Source organism: Neophocaena asiaeorientalis, unplaced genomic scaffold (assembly GCF_003031525.2).
Source record: "Neophocaena asiaeorientalis asiaeorientalis breed wild unplaced genomic scaffold, Neophocaena_asiaeorientalis_V1.1 scaffold169, whole genome shotgun sequence".
Taxonomy (NCBI): Eukaryota; Metazoa; Chordata; class Mammalia; order Artiodactyla; family Phocoenidae; genus Neophocaena; species Neophocaena asiaeorientalis.
Genome location: NW_020172187.1, coordinates 3,508,694 through 3,524,245, shown reverse-complemented (window position 1 = coordinate 3,524,245; position 15,552 = coordinate 3,508,694). Strand labels below are relative to the sequence as shown.

General features: G+C 34.7%; 1 protein-coding gene across 1 annotated transcript in view; it reads right to left on the bottom strand.

Annotated features, from left to right (window-relative positions):
• The window catches only part of EYS (EGF-like photoreceptor maintenance factor), a 1,631,219-nt gene that overhangs the window by 876,950 nt on the left and 738,717 nt on the right, over nucleotides 1–15,552 (bottom strand).

Genomic DNA, 15,552 nt, shown 5'->3' with positions numbered 1-15,552 from the left:
TCCTGTTCCATTGATCTATATTTCTGTTTTTGTGCCAGTACCATATTGTCTTGATTACTGTAGCTTTGTAGTATAGTCTTAAGTCAGGGAGCCTGATTCCTCCAGCTCTGTTTATTTTTTCCTCAGGATTGCCTTTGCTATTTGGGGTCTTTTGTGTCTGCATACAAATTTTAAGATTTTTTGTTCTAGTTCTGTAAAAAATGTCATGGGTAATTTGATAGAGATTGCATTGAATCTGTAGATTGTTTTGGGTAGTATAGTCATTTTCACAATATTGATTTTTCCAATCCAAGAACATGGTATATATCTCCATCTGTTAGTTTCACCTTTGATTTCTTTCATCAGTGTCTTGTAGTTTTCTGCATTCAGGTCTTTTGTCTCCTTAGGTAGGTTTATTCCTAGTTATTTTATTCTTTTTATTGCAATGGTGAATGGGACTGTTTCCTTAATTTATTTTTCTGATCTTTTGTTGTTAATGTATAGGAATGCAAAAGATTTCTGTGCATTAATTTTGTATCCTGCAACTTTACCAATTCATTGATTAGCTCTAGTTGTCTTCTGATGGTATCTTTAGGATTATACATGTATAGTATCATGTCATCCATGATAGTGACAGGTTTACTTCTTTTCCAATTTGTATTCATTTTATTTCTTTTTCTTCTCTGATTGCTGTGGCTAAAACTTCCAAAACTATGTTGAATAATAGTGGTGAGAATGGACATCCTGTTATGTTCCTGATCTTACAGCAAATGCTTTCAGATTTTCACCTTTGAGAATGATGTTTGCTGTGGGTTTGTCATATATGGCCTTTATTATGTTGAGGTAGGTTTCCTCTATGCCCACTTTCTGGAGAGTTTTTATCATAAATGGGTTTTGAATTTTGTTAAAAGCTTTTTGTGCATCTACTGAGAGGATCACAGGGCTTTTAGTCTTCAATTTGTTAATATGGTGTATCACGTTAAGTGGTTTGCATATATTGAAGAATCCTTGCATCCCTGTTATAAATCTCACTTGATCATCGTGTATGATCCTTTTAATGTGCTGTTGGATTCTGTTTGCTAGTATTCTGTTGAGGATTTTTGCATTATATTCATCAGTGATATTGGTCTGTAATTTTCTTTTTTTGTACTATCTTTGGTATCAGGGTGATTGTGGTCTTGTACAGTGAGTTTGGGAGTATCCCTTTCTCTGCAAGTTTTCGGAAGTGTTTGAGAAGGATGGGTGTTAGCTCTTCTCTAAATGTTTGATAGAATTCACCTGTGAAGCCATCTGGTCATGGACTTTTGTTTGTTGGAAGATTTTTAATCACAGTTTCAATTTCATTTCTTGTGATTGGTCTGTTCATGTTTTTTATTTCTTCTTGGTTTAATCTTGGAAGGTTATACCTTTCTAAGAATCTGTCCATTTCTTCCAGGCTGTCCATTTTATTGGCATAGAGCTGCTGTAGTAGTCTCTTATGATGCTTTGTATTTCTGTGGTGTCCAATGTAACTTCACCTTTTTCATTTCTAATTTTATTGATTTGAGTACTCTCTCTCTTTTTCTTGATGATTCTGACTAAAGGTTTGTCAACTTTGTTTATCTTCTCAAAGAACCAGCTTTTAGTTTTATTGATCTTTGCTATTGTTTTCTTTTTTTCTATTTCATTTATTTCTGCTCTGATCTTTATGATTTCTTTCCTTCTACTAACTTTGGAGTTTGTTTGTTTTTCTTTCTCTAGTTCCTTTAGGTGTAAGATTAAATTGTTTGAGATTTTTCTTGTTTCTTCAGGTAGGATTGTATTGCTATAAACTTCCCTCTTACAACATCTTTTGCTGCATCCCATAGGTTTTGGATTGTCATGTTTTCATTATCATTTGTCTCTAGGTATATTGTAATTTCCTCTTTGATTTTGTCAGAGATCCCTTGGTTATTTAGTGAAGTACTGTTTAGCCTCCATGTATTTGTGCTTTTTACATTTTTTCCTTGTAATTTATTTCTAATCTCATAGCGTTGTGGTCGGAAAAGATGCTTGATAGGATTTCAATTTTCTTAAATTTACCAAGGCTTGATTTGTGACCCAAGATGTGATCTATCCTGGATCATGTTCCATGTGCCCTTGAGAAGAAAGTGAAATCTGCTGTCTTCAGATAGAATGTCCTATAAATACCAATTACATCTATCTGGTCTATTGTGTCATTTACAGCTTGTGTTTCCTTATTAATTTTCTGTCTGGATGATCTGTCCATTGGTGTTAGTGAGGTGTTAAAGTCCCCTATTATTATTGTGTTACTGTTGATTTCCTCTTTTATAGCTGTTAGCATCTGCCTTATGTGTTGAGGTGCTCCTATGTTGGGTGCATAGATATTTATAATTGTTATATCTTCTTCTTGGATTGATCCCTTGATCATTATGTAGTGTCCTCCCTTGTTTCTTGTAACACTCTTTATTTTAAATCTATTTTATCTGATATGAGTATTGCAAGTCCAGGTTTCTTTTGATTTCCATTTGCATGGGCTATCTTTTTCTATCCCCTCACTTTCAGTCTGTATGTGTCCCTTGGTCTGAAGTGGGTCTCTTGTCGACAGCATATATATAGGTCTTGTTTTTGTATCCATTGAGTGAGCCTGTTTGTTTTGGTTGGAGAATTTAGTCCATTCACATTCAAGGCAATTATCAATATGTTTATTCCTATTACCATTTTCTTAATTGTTTTGTGTTTGTTTTTGTAGGTTCTTTCCTTTTCTTATGTTTCCTACTTAGAGAAGTTCCTTTAGCCATTCTTGTAGAGCTGGTTTGGTGATGCTGAATTATCTTAGCTTTTGCTTGTCTGTAAAGCTTTTTATTTCCCCATCAAATCTGAATGAAATCCTTGTTGTGTAGAGTAATCGTGGTTGTAGTTTCTTCCCTTACATCACTTTAAATATATGGTCTCATTCCCTTCTGGCTTCTAGAGTTTCTGCTGAGAAATCAGCTGTTAACCTTATGGGAGTTCCCTTGTATTTTATTTGTCACTTTTCCCTTGTTGCTTTTCATAATTTGTCTTTAATTTTTGTCAATTTGATTACTCTGTGGCTTGGCATGTTTCTCCTTGGGTTTATCCTTTATGGGACTCTCTGCACTCCCTGGACATGGCTGGCTATTTCCTTTCCTTGTTAGGGAAGTTTTCTACTATAATCACTTCATATATTTTCTCAGGTCCTTTATCTCTCTCTTCTCCTTCTGGGACCCTTATTATGTGAATGTTGTTGCATTTAATGTTGTCCCAGAGGTCTCTTAGGCTGTCTTCATTTATTTTCATTCTTTTTTCTTTAATTTTTTCTGCAGCATTGAATTCCACCATTCTGTCTTCCAGGTCACTTTTCCTTTCTCCTGCCTCAGTTATTCTGCTATTGATCCCTTCTAGTTTATTTTTCACTTCAGTTATTGTATTGTTCACCTCTGTTTGTTTGTTCTTTAATTCTTCTAGATGTTTGTTGTTTAATTCTTCTAGGTCTTTGTTAAACATTTCTTACATCTTCTTGATCTTTGTCTCCATTCTTTTTCTGAGGTGCTGGATCATCTTCACTATCATTTTTTGAATTATTTTTCTAGAAGGTTGCCTATCTCCACTTCATTTAGTTGGTTTTCTGGGCTTTTATCTTGTTCCTTCATCTGGTACAAAACCCTCTGCATTTTCATCTTGTCTATCTTTCTGTGAATGTGATTTTCGTTCCACAGTCTGCAGGATTGTAGTTCTTCTGGCTTCTGCTGTCTGAGAAAGATATTGTTTGGGGGAAAAGCAATAGCTTTTAAATGGTATTTATTTCTTCTGTCAGAGCATTGTAAGCTTTATTCTACTTCTTTTATCTGTAAGAATTATTGGCTGTTATTTCCTCTGGAGGTTCAAATAACCAGGAGCCCAGACTCTGGGGTATCCACAAGCTATCTTAAGTCTTCTCTGGGGTTTGTGAATAGTGAGAATTCTTTTTTAGTGACCAAAAATATCCCCCACATATATTTTTGTGAGATTATTATTGCTCAAGGAAATTCACATATTCAACATCATTTTGAGGTGGATGAAACTAAATTTTGAAGGTAAGATGAGTGATAGAAGTCATAGGTAGAAAGCAACAAATTTGAAAGTTTAGAAAACTAGAGGAAAGAGAGGGAAGAAGATTCCTGGACACAACTTGTTTATATCAGTATACAGTTAAAGATAATATGAGCAAAGGCAGAAATGGCCCAAAAGACCTGTTGTTAATAAAAAAGTTCCTCTTGAATAAAATCAGTTCACCCAACCAGTCCATCTCTATACTGATGATCATTGGCAGTAATAATAATGTAAATATTAATGAGCCAGTTTTTACAAAGGACTTGTGCAATAGGCACAATGGATATAGATAAAGATCAGGAATTTGAAGCTTACATAAATTTTGAAAATACCTGTAGTGAGATACCATGATCTAAGCACCAGGATTTCTTGCTGATAGCCTAAAGGATTGATTACTAGTATCACAGAACAACAATTTCATATTTTTTAAGTGTAATCATCGCTTAGAAGCTGGTTGATAGTCAACAACATTATTAGTGAGTTGATTGTCAAAATTGTACAAATACACACATATACAATACACATATATAAATACATATCTTTTGTAAATAAATGTGACATTTGCATGATCATTACTTTTTTATAATTACCTTGTTGACATTTGCAAATATATCCATTGATGTGATCCTTGCAGTTCACACCATTTAAACACGGTGATGAAGAACTTTCATTTATGTTAATTTCACAAAATTTCCCAGAAAATCCAGGGAGACATCTAAGAAAGAAAAGTGAAAAATACATATCTCTATATAATACACATGAGTCCATATTGTACAGGTAATATTTGCAAAAATAAGAATAAAATTAAGGACATGAAGTAGTCATTTATTTATTATTAAGGACATGAAGTAGTCATTTATTATAAAATTAAGGACATGAAGTAGTCATGTATTATCAACTACTATTTATTAGTAGCTGATTTATAGGAGATAATTTAATGGATATCTATTAGTATTTTCAGTGAAATTAAGGCCAATTGATCTAAAAGCAACCATAGCCACAAAGAAAAAGGGAAAATAAAAAGACTCAGGCATCATAGAGCTAAATCACTGTAGACTTTACTCTTTCCATTCTATTTTAAACATAGGTAGCTTGGTATATACATATGTGTGCATGAATGAATGTATGTACTATAAAATACCTATGCCTGTACTATAGAAAATATTGACTAAGGTTGATTACAGGATAGTCAGTAAACTTTTAAAATAAGGGTAAGCACTGTGTGTGCTGGGGCTCAGTCCCACCTTTCTCTATTTTCTTCTCTCACTGAGTGTATGTTGTACTTAGTGATTCACTGCTAAATGATGATCGAAGTGTGCCTTCTCTTCCTTCTCTCTTTACTTTTCTTGGGCTAGCCAGCTATTCTGTAGTAAGGATACTCAGACAACACTGTGGAGATGGTTACATGGAGAAGAACTGAAGCCTCTGGGCAACAGCTGCATGAGGGAACTTGAAAGAGGATATTTTAGCCCCAGTAAAGTCTTCATACGACTGTAACCCAACTGACATCTTGGTTGCAACCTAATGAGCAGTCCTGAGACAGAACCACCCAGATGAGCCATTCCTAAACTCCTGAGCCACAGAATAATAAGTAATTAATAGACAAGTGCTGCTGTTTCAAGCCATTGAATTTGGGGGGTAGTTTGTTACACAGCAACAGGTAACTAAGAGGACCTTCTGAAGATCTAGGAAGAAGGCACATCAGAAGTTTTCCCTGGAATCCTTGAGAGATGGAGCAGCTGTACATTGCCTTTTGTCTACTTTGGTCAAGGTTGCCCTCAGTGCATTAGCCTACCCACATGTCTGGGCTGATTTGTGGGTAGTTATCCTCCATGTGTCCCCAATAAGATCCCTCAGCTTCCGAAGAAGTCCAAGACATAAGAGCAGAGACAGCTGAGATGGGATCTAGTGGTGTGGCTAGGGACTGTCCAGCACAGCTGTTATGGGATGATAAGCAACAAAAGCACCTGCTGTATTTGCTACACGTGGAGCCCAACCTACTGTGTATGTTAAATACGTTTTCAAAATAAATGGAGGAAGGAATTTAATGCACTTCAACTACACTGAGATCTTATGTTAAGAGAAATTTTTTCTTCTATTTTCTACTTTTAGGAATAATTAATTTAATATAAAAAAGTAGACTGTTATTTGGGGGATTATTTTTAAGAGATAATAAGCAAATAATCAGAACCAACTTGGGCAATGAAACTTATCTAAATCTATTATAAATTTTATCACTATGCCTATATTACTCTATTGTGATTAGAACTATTTTCTCAAAGCAAATACTCATTATTAAGAAAGCTTGCATATTTACAGTATACTGTGATATTCCAGTTAGCAAACATTACATAATTAAGGCTAGCTAAACGTCCTACCTATATGCTAGGCACTTTGGAAGGTCATTTGCATCCACTTGTCAATCCTTAGAACACAATCCAAGATTGACAATATTTTTAGGCTACCAGTAATTGGAGCCCTCTCTCTGGCCTGAGTTTAAATTAAAAATAATTCACTTGTCAGGCACAATTTTAGTAGATACCGTAGTAAACATAGTGTTCCCATGGCAAGAGTCAGTCTAAATCCTGACCCACAAATTAACCCAGTTATGAAAGAAGATTCTGACTAAATCTCTTTAAAGTTTTGTTTCACTTAAAGATCCAAAATTTCTAGTGCTAGAGTGGCTTAAGAAAAGTATTCAAGAGGTAGTGAGTTGTATTCTGCAGGCCCCATCCAATGTTAAAGAGCACACAACTTCAGGAGGCAACCTACCTGGTATTTCAAAAGCTCTATTGACAACAAGTAAATTAAGTTGAGCCATCATTACTTTTTTAATACTTGCAAAGCATCAAGTCTTTTGCCATAGTGTTATTATAATGCTATTAACTATTCTCTTCTTCTTCCACTCATTGGATGGCATTCTATTGATTGCAGAAATCCATGAACATTCCAACCCATTTCCTAAACACTTGACCATAACTTACATTTTGCTAAATGTTTTCCCCCTTATATGGGAAATTTCCAAGTTTCTTAACTCATTCATTAATAAAACATAATTTCCAGATTTCTGACTATCATGACTACACATCTCTGGAAGAACAGTTTCTTCCAATAAGCAGATTTCCCCTCCTACCCTCCATCCCAATATTACATTTAAAAGATGTTTTATTCTTTGTGGACATTTGTCTACATATGTGGACACACAGTATGTATGCTGTTAGAGAAATTAAGTCTCTTTTCACAGGGAAATCAGTTTTACACTACTTCTTTTTGGGGAACGAACAGTAATTATGTTTGAGGAGGCAACATGCTAGAGCTGTTTAGCATCCTAAGTTTTTACATTTCAAATGTGTTTTATTTCAATAACTGTTTACACATAAGCCATTTGGTATATATGTGTATTTTTGTGTGTGTATATGTATGAATATATATGAAATGGAGGCTCAGGAGGTTATACAGTATAAAACAAAACCAAGATTAAAGGGAACCAGGATTTCACATTAAATGGTGAAAAAAAATTGATTTTTAAACAGTAAAATATATACATTTCTAAAGTTTATCTGAGGTTTCACGAAAGCACATTTAAAATTATGAGTTTTGTGGTTTCCAACATGCCCCCAACCTCAACATACACCATATTATCTTATTGCATCATTTATTTCTCCTTTGACTAATGATATTTTAATGAAATTATTTTAAGCCTTCTTCAGATTTCCAATTGTCTCTCTTAATCTTTAATATATAAATTATTATCTTTTAAATGGCCTCTGTTTTTTATTTTCTTATTGACTTTCTCTTCTTCCATTTTAACCAGTCTAACTCTGTCCAATCCTCATGGGCATAGAGTGTGATTGAAGCAATTCCCCAGCAGAACTTTGGTTAGTTTCACAGGATCCTGTATCTTTAGCAAGATTTTAAATTTTACTCTTAAGTTGATTTCCCTTGTATTTACATTGTATTTTCTGCAAGTTATCAAGGGACAGATTCCTGATATCTCAATATAGTATTTATTTCAGAGCCATATTTGAGTTAGGGTTAATATTAAAAGTGACATTTTTTTATTTCAACACAATCCTAGAGCAGCAAGGTTTGGAAAAATATCACTAAATAACAAATACTCAGGGGAAAAAAGATCCCTTGTACTTAACAGTATATTACATATTTTGAAAATTATTGTACTTCTCTAATTTCCATCTTTTTATGCATATGACTGTACCAAAATGAAAAGTCTGAATCATGGCAATTTTTTCCATCTTGCCACAAGGCATAACAGAGAAATGGAAATGTACAAAGTATACTTCTTTCTAAATAATTGCTATTTATGCTATTTCTGGACTTTAGTTCAAAGATAATATTTGAATGTAATATGTTCTAGCTCAGTGTGGAATCAGAAATTTCTGAAAGTATTTTAATTGTGTGTAACTAATATAGCTAATATAGCCAATATGGTGAGGAATTCTCCAACATAAGACATAAATGCTTCTATAATTCTCCGTGAAATAATGTAAAGGAATTAAAAAACTAACCTGCCACTCATCAGCCTACATCAGCTCATAATGAATAAATCACTGCATAAATTGAACTTTAAGAAATGCCTTTGGGATTGTTTATATCCAGATAATTTATTTCTCTCAAGAGCATCTATGGCTTCTATTAGGCTTATTAAAATACTGAGGGCTTCCCTGGTGGCACAATGGTTGAGAGTCCGCCTGCCAATGCAGGGAACACGAGTTCTTGCCCCGGTCCGGGAAGATCCCCCATGTTGCGGAGTGGCTAGGCCTGTGAGCCATGGCTGCTGAGCCTGCACGTCTGGAGCCTGTGCTCCGCAACGGGAGAGACCACAACAGTGAGAGGCCTGCGTACCGCCAAAAAAAAAATACTGATTATTCTGACCTCTACTTATTTACCAAACTGTATATTTACTTAGGATCATTCTCTCTAATTTGCAAGTGTGTCATTAGAAAACTGATAGGAAGAAAAACAAATCTGAGCTCCAATTATAGAAACTGATTTTCATAGTAGAGTCACATTTATCAAAAAGATGGGTTGCAAGAAGTATGTCATGAACTCTATAAAACTCCTAGCTGTGAAATAACTATGTTGTATTTTCATTTTTTATTTCTAATATGAGTACATTATGGTCAGAGAGCACAATCTGTGTAAGTGCTTTTCAAACTTTAATGTAAATATACATTTAGGGATAAACTTCTAACAGACTCTGCTTCTTTTTGAAATGGCATTTAGTTATAGATAGCTACATGTTGCTTCCCTACAGAAGTTCTAACCAGATTCTCTAATATATCTGAAATAGTGAAAATGTCAATTGTGTTTGTAAAAAATACAAAAACTAAAAAAACTGTCTATTAAAGTCAATAAATGTATCCTGTTTTAATTATAATTATTATGATCTGTTAAATATTATGCAGCTGGCTACTCTACCTCCACAAGATGCAGCTCCTGTCTGGGCTCAAGGAACTTCTCTCCATTTTTCATGTTCTCTTCAGCATTCATATTTTGAGAGATTCCTAGAAGAAGCAGGCCATCCAGCCTGTATATTTTTAGACTATCTTCATTGGGCCAAAAACATCCTCCTTGACATCATCTGTCATCAAATATTTTGTACTGGGGAGGAGGGAGTTTAAAGCCATAGCCTCAAAGTAACAAAGTGAGCTCATTTTAAGCATTTTCCTTGAACACGTCTTTCCCTCTGGAATTTTTAGGGATGTTAAGAACATGATGCAGGTGTTCCTAGTTCCCTACCAAGTAATATTTTAATAAGATGACAATGTATTCAGTTCACTAATTTGTCTTTAATGATTTTATATTTTTAACAGTGCCTTAGTTGCTTCAGGAATTTTCTTTCTTGTTCACTTTCTTGCCTGCCTGTGTTTTTTGTTAGGGCTGACAAAAGTAACACAGATGGGGTGGCTTAAAAAATAGAAATCCATTTTCTCACAATTCTGGAAGCTACATGTTCTAGATAAAGGTGTCAGCAGGGGTGGTTTCTTCTGAGGACACTCTCATTGGCTTGTAGAAGGCTGTCCTCTTCTGATGTTTTCACATGGTCTTCCCTCTGTCTGTGTCTTCAGCCCTCTTCTTGAAGGACCTCAGTCATATTGGATGAGGTCCCAGTTATTCTAGATAAAGGTGTCAGCAGGGGTGGTTTCTTCTGAGGACACTCTCATTGGCTTGTAGAAGGCTGTCCTCTTCTGATGTTTTCACATGGTCTTCCCTCTGTCTGTGTCTTCAGCCCCTCTTCTTGAAGGACCTCAATCATATTGGATGAGGTCCCACTCATATGACCTCATTTTGCCTTTATTACTTCTTTAAATATCTTATCTCCAAATATAGTCAAATTCCAGGGGTTAAGGCCTCAACATATGAATTCATAACCCCTGCTTCTTATCTGTAACTCAAAAGAAGTCTATGCCTGGATAACAATCAGAAGAAAAATGCTAGGAATATACTCAATGAAGGAAAAGCAAAGACATGAGTTTTGAAGTAGAGTTAGATAAAACATGCCAATAAAACTTTAAGGCAGGTCTTAGAAGGTGAACAAAAGCCATTTTAATAACCTTCACAGAAGTTCCTATTATATGAAAATTCTTGATCAACTTTGTGAATTTTTAAAACTATGGTTAATTATTAGCATTATACAAATATTTTTTTTCCTATTTTCACTACATAAGCCCCAAAGGTAGAATAGACGTTTAAGTTACAAAGTGAAAATACCTTAATTAAAAAGTCCTATTCATGTTTTTGGAGAAAAGGCATTATATGGGAATCCCCTACACTGAAGAATTACATGCATGCAAAGGACAGAAAAATTGGCTTTATTATACTTCATGATGAAAACAAAAATAACATTTGAATCTTCCCTCCTGTTCTTTGTATTCACTAAGCACATTGAGTGTCTAATCTTGGATAAATGGCTGTGGGGCACTGAGCTCAGAATCTAAGGTCAGCTGTCCTAACCAAGAAGCTTAGGGCTTTTGGTATCTCCTCCAGTTACTTAGGTGACATTTCTACTTAACAAAAACTGTTGAGTTGAAATGAAAGCCTTCCTTACCAGGTAGAGGGGTAGATTTTGTCTTGAATTGTAAAGAAGTATCATCACAATAGAACTGCTCAAAATTATATTGTTTTGCTACTTGACACAGTAGAGATTATATGTTCCAGAGAGAAAATCACACACAGGTGTGGGTCCCATGTGTTGGTGTAGCATAAGAAGAGCAATATATCTCACACACACACATACATACACGTACACACAGGCACACAGACACTACAGCAGGGGGTGAGGACCACTTTGAGAAAAGAACACTTGATTTCACTTTCAGCTTTCCTTTCACGCTTAAAAAAGTTGCAGGTGTTGCAACCACTGTGTCCAAGAAAACAAAAAGTGCAGACAGGCTGTGCAGAGCAGAACAGAAAGGCAGAATGATCCTACCTACTTGATGACATCATTGAGCTGCTGAAACAAACCTGGAATCACCAATTTCTGGATTTCTTATTTGGGGGAAATAAATTCCTATTGTTTGATTCTCCCGTAGCCTGTTTGTTGTGACTATTATTTAAAGTAAAATCACCTTAAATCATAGCAGCTTTTGTTTGAAATATTACTCAGAGTTTGTGTTTGGATTTAACTTCTACTTTGATAAACTTTTATGTTTACGTGTTTTCAGAACATATAGAAATGTGATCACATTTTATAAATTAAGACAGCTGAAATTTAATATACTATTATATATTATCTTCTGGATCTCTCCATAGTTGTATACGTATATTTTCTTATATTTACAATTGAAATACATTTTTCCCCCAGGGATTTTAAGATCTTTTACTGTGAGTGAGCATGGGACATGTGATGTGGCCCCTTCAATACTGTGCCCTTGTCTATATATCATTTTACCCATATGATCCATCTGTTCCAATATGTATAGGTTTCCTCTTCTTTGGAGAAATAATGAATGAAATAGTGCCTGTGCAGAAAACTCACATTCACTTTGGGAGCAATCAAAATTTCTGCCAGAGGTTCAACATGGGTCCAACTGCTACATTACCAAAAACAAGCTATCTGTTCTTTTCATTCTTTCTAAAGCCCTTCTTTACCTTGAAAGGGTAGAAGAATCTTGTACCCACTCTGTAATTAATAGAAATAAAAAAGAAAAGAAAATATTTTCAACTTGTTAGTTCTTCTAAATGCACCTACTTCCATTCTCAGGAGAAAAGAGATGTGCTCTTATGCACAGATAAAATGACGTTATAATTTGCATCTAAGTCTACATACTTTGAGGATTAAAGGAGATCCTCCTATTAATTAGCACAGAAAAACAACAGGCATGAACCAGAACTATTTCAGGCAATGTGATAAGTGTGATCATCCCACCCACAGAAGGTCTGTGCTGTCTGTATGCTCAGCATCCATTCCGCTAAGGGAATCCTGAGTGCCTGTGGGTAGGGCAGGGGGCCAGGTGGGAGAGCGGTGGTCTGAGGTTAAAGTGGAATCCTACGTTGTGTCATCTAAAGGGTAGAAGCGGTCCAACCTGCTCTATTACAAACCCCCTTTGGTTTGGATTGGAGGTGAGGATTTGACTCAAGCAATGCCAAATAGTTTTCTTATGAGTTGATTTGGTCTTTCTTTCAGACTGTAGCCTGAGAAGATTGAGGTCTAGGTTATCAACAGCAGTTTTTCTCACTCTGTGTATGGAGTTCACCTTCAGCTAAAGCCAATATATACAGGGGAGTAGAATCAAAAGACAGAGAAATAATTTCTGGACTGAGTCATCCCTGGATCCAGCTATGCCTGAAGTTAGCAGCATAAGTGAACTTCCGGTTTTTATGAGCCATAAATATTCTAAGTATGTTTTTCATTGAATTAGTTTAGTTGCTTGTTTGTAATTTTTTTGTTGAAGTTAACTGAGCCTTAATACAGTATTTGGTCTTCTTATAAAATAAAAGATTTGAGATGGAGAGGAGTGAGTAAGAACTAAGAGAACAAGAAAAAATAACACAGAAAATCTGTCTTTCTATTGTGAGACAGAATCATAACAGAATTTATAAAATTGTTATTTTTTAATGTTCAAATGCCTTTTAGAAATGCATACTCTCTGATGACAGAAACTATACTCCTAAGAATTATTGCAAAGCTAGTATATTTATACTTATCATTTCCCACTTTAAATATACTAATACCCAAAGAAATAGTAGAACGTTATAATATGACCTTATGAAAGCATAATGAGAAGAAAAACATATATATGTATGGAAATAATGTGTTCTGCAAACCAATTCCTGATTTCTGCCTACCCGACCTAAATATACTTTTTGTGTGGTTGATATGGTGGTCTTCCTTGCAATTGCTAACAGAGCATGTCACGATCACTTACCTGTGATACATAGCTCTGAATCAAAATAACGCGTATTACTGGGTGGGAGGAATCTCTGTATGAGCTTACAGAATGCAGCATCAGCATGTCAGCTGCCTAAACTCCTTCATTGGTAATTCTTTTCTATATAAAGCTTTTTTTTTTTCTTTAAATTCCTAATTTAGCGAGCAAATAACTAGAAATAGTTCTTTAGGATTCCATTCATCAGAACTTTATTATTTCACATCAACTAAGCCTTTATGATATAGCTGAATTTCTTTGGGGAATAAATACTGTTTACTATTTTACTTTGCCACCCAACTAATAGGAAGTTTTAGGTCTATCTCAGCGTTAAAGTCCAGGCTGAATGCTAGGTGATTAGGAGATTTTAATGAACACATTTCTGAGTGATGGAACATTGAAAACCAGGCACCGCAGCAGTCGTATGTTTGAATCAACAAATAAAACAGAAGACTTAAGAATTCAATGATTTGTTTAAATGACCTAAAGTAGAACTATTTTAGACAAATTATAATATTGGATTCTTACTGGGAACATCAATCCTGTATGTAATCTTGGATCTGAAACTGACTCCATGGGGAGTTCTCCAGAAGGTTCATTTGATTAAACAGAAGCAAAGACAGTATAGAGTGAAATATTCAGGAAGTACGGTATTCAGAGCTAAGGCTTTGGAATTCTTGACATGGAGACGACACAGAGATGAATAAGATCTCTGGGAATTGTCAGCTGTGTGACCTTGATCAATGATGTAAATTTTACATTTATAAATATCCATAAGATTTTCTCATGTATAATTTCAGGATTATATTTAAACTGAAATTATAAGTCTAGCTTGAGGATGAATTTAAAAAGTAAATGTAATAAAAAATAATGTAAAAATATACTTATTACAATGTTATGAAAATTTGGGTACATTTTAAGTGCTGGTGATATTTTTAGTGCTCTCTTTTTATTATTGCTCTCTGATGGTTGTTATTTATATTAAGTAAAAAAAGGCACAATGTTAAGATGGATAAGTTAAATTCCTGTTTCCACATGCTTAAATTCTCTAAAAGGAACTGCTTGCTATTCTTTAACCTTCACAAGAATATATTTCAGAGTAGTTTATAGCTTCTGCCAAAAAGATAATACGTTATAATATCTGAGTGCTATACTTAAATAATTGAAATAATAATATTGAAAAACTAGCCTATGAAGTAATGATGACTTAGGGATCAAAAGAGTAGGAAAAATGATGACTTACTGATTACTGAAGTTCCGTGAGTAAGGATACAATTTTATATTTTTGAAAGTGAAGATGAATCGGAGATCTTCAATAAAATGTTTTCATAATATATACAGTGTGGATTAAAAATAATAAAAAGACACTTGTTTTCAGAAAATGAGAGAAGTAGATAGCCTAAGACATTTTCTGTATAAAACACTTAAAAATTATAAACAAATTTATAATTATGTGTGTGTGCATGTGTCCCCAGACAGTATTTTCTTTGGGTCATGAATGGGTAAGATTGCAGGGCTTCCTTCAAAGCATGCTAAAACTAGTGAGTAAATATTTGATGAGAAACAATTTAATAATTTACTGTGATCATGTAATTGAATATTCTTAACCTTTGAAAATATGGAAGTATTTTGGGGTAAAGAGCTATGCGTCTGCAAAGTTTCTTTCATGCTACAGAAAATAATGCACATGTACCTGTGTGTATTGTTTCTCATGTTGAGATAAATTTCTGTTACTGGGGATGCACGGGTATACAAGTACTCCGGGCATCCTGGTGGGAGTGAATATTAGACTTTAGCAATATGTTTTAAAAGCTTCATATGTTTGCATTTATTTTAAGTTAGTAATTTTTATGCCAGGAATTCTAGAAAAGTTATCATCACAAAGGCAAAGATGAACTAATGGGGTATTTATAGTTGGCAGAATTCCACGATTACCACAGTCATGCCTAATCTCCCCTGCCACCTCTAGTATGGGTGAAGCCCATGATTGTGATGAAATATCACTCTGATTGTGTCCAGTTGCATGGCAGTGGAGAGAGTGCCTGGGGTAAGTTTAACCCAATGGAGTGAGTGCTTTATAAGCAAGGAGATT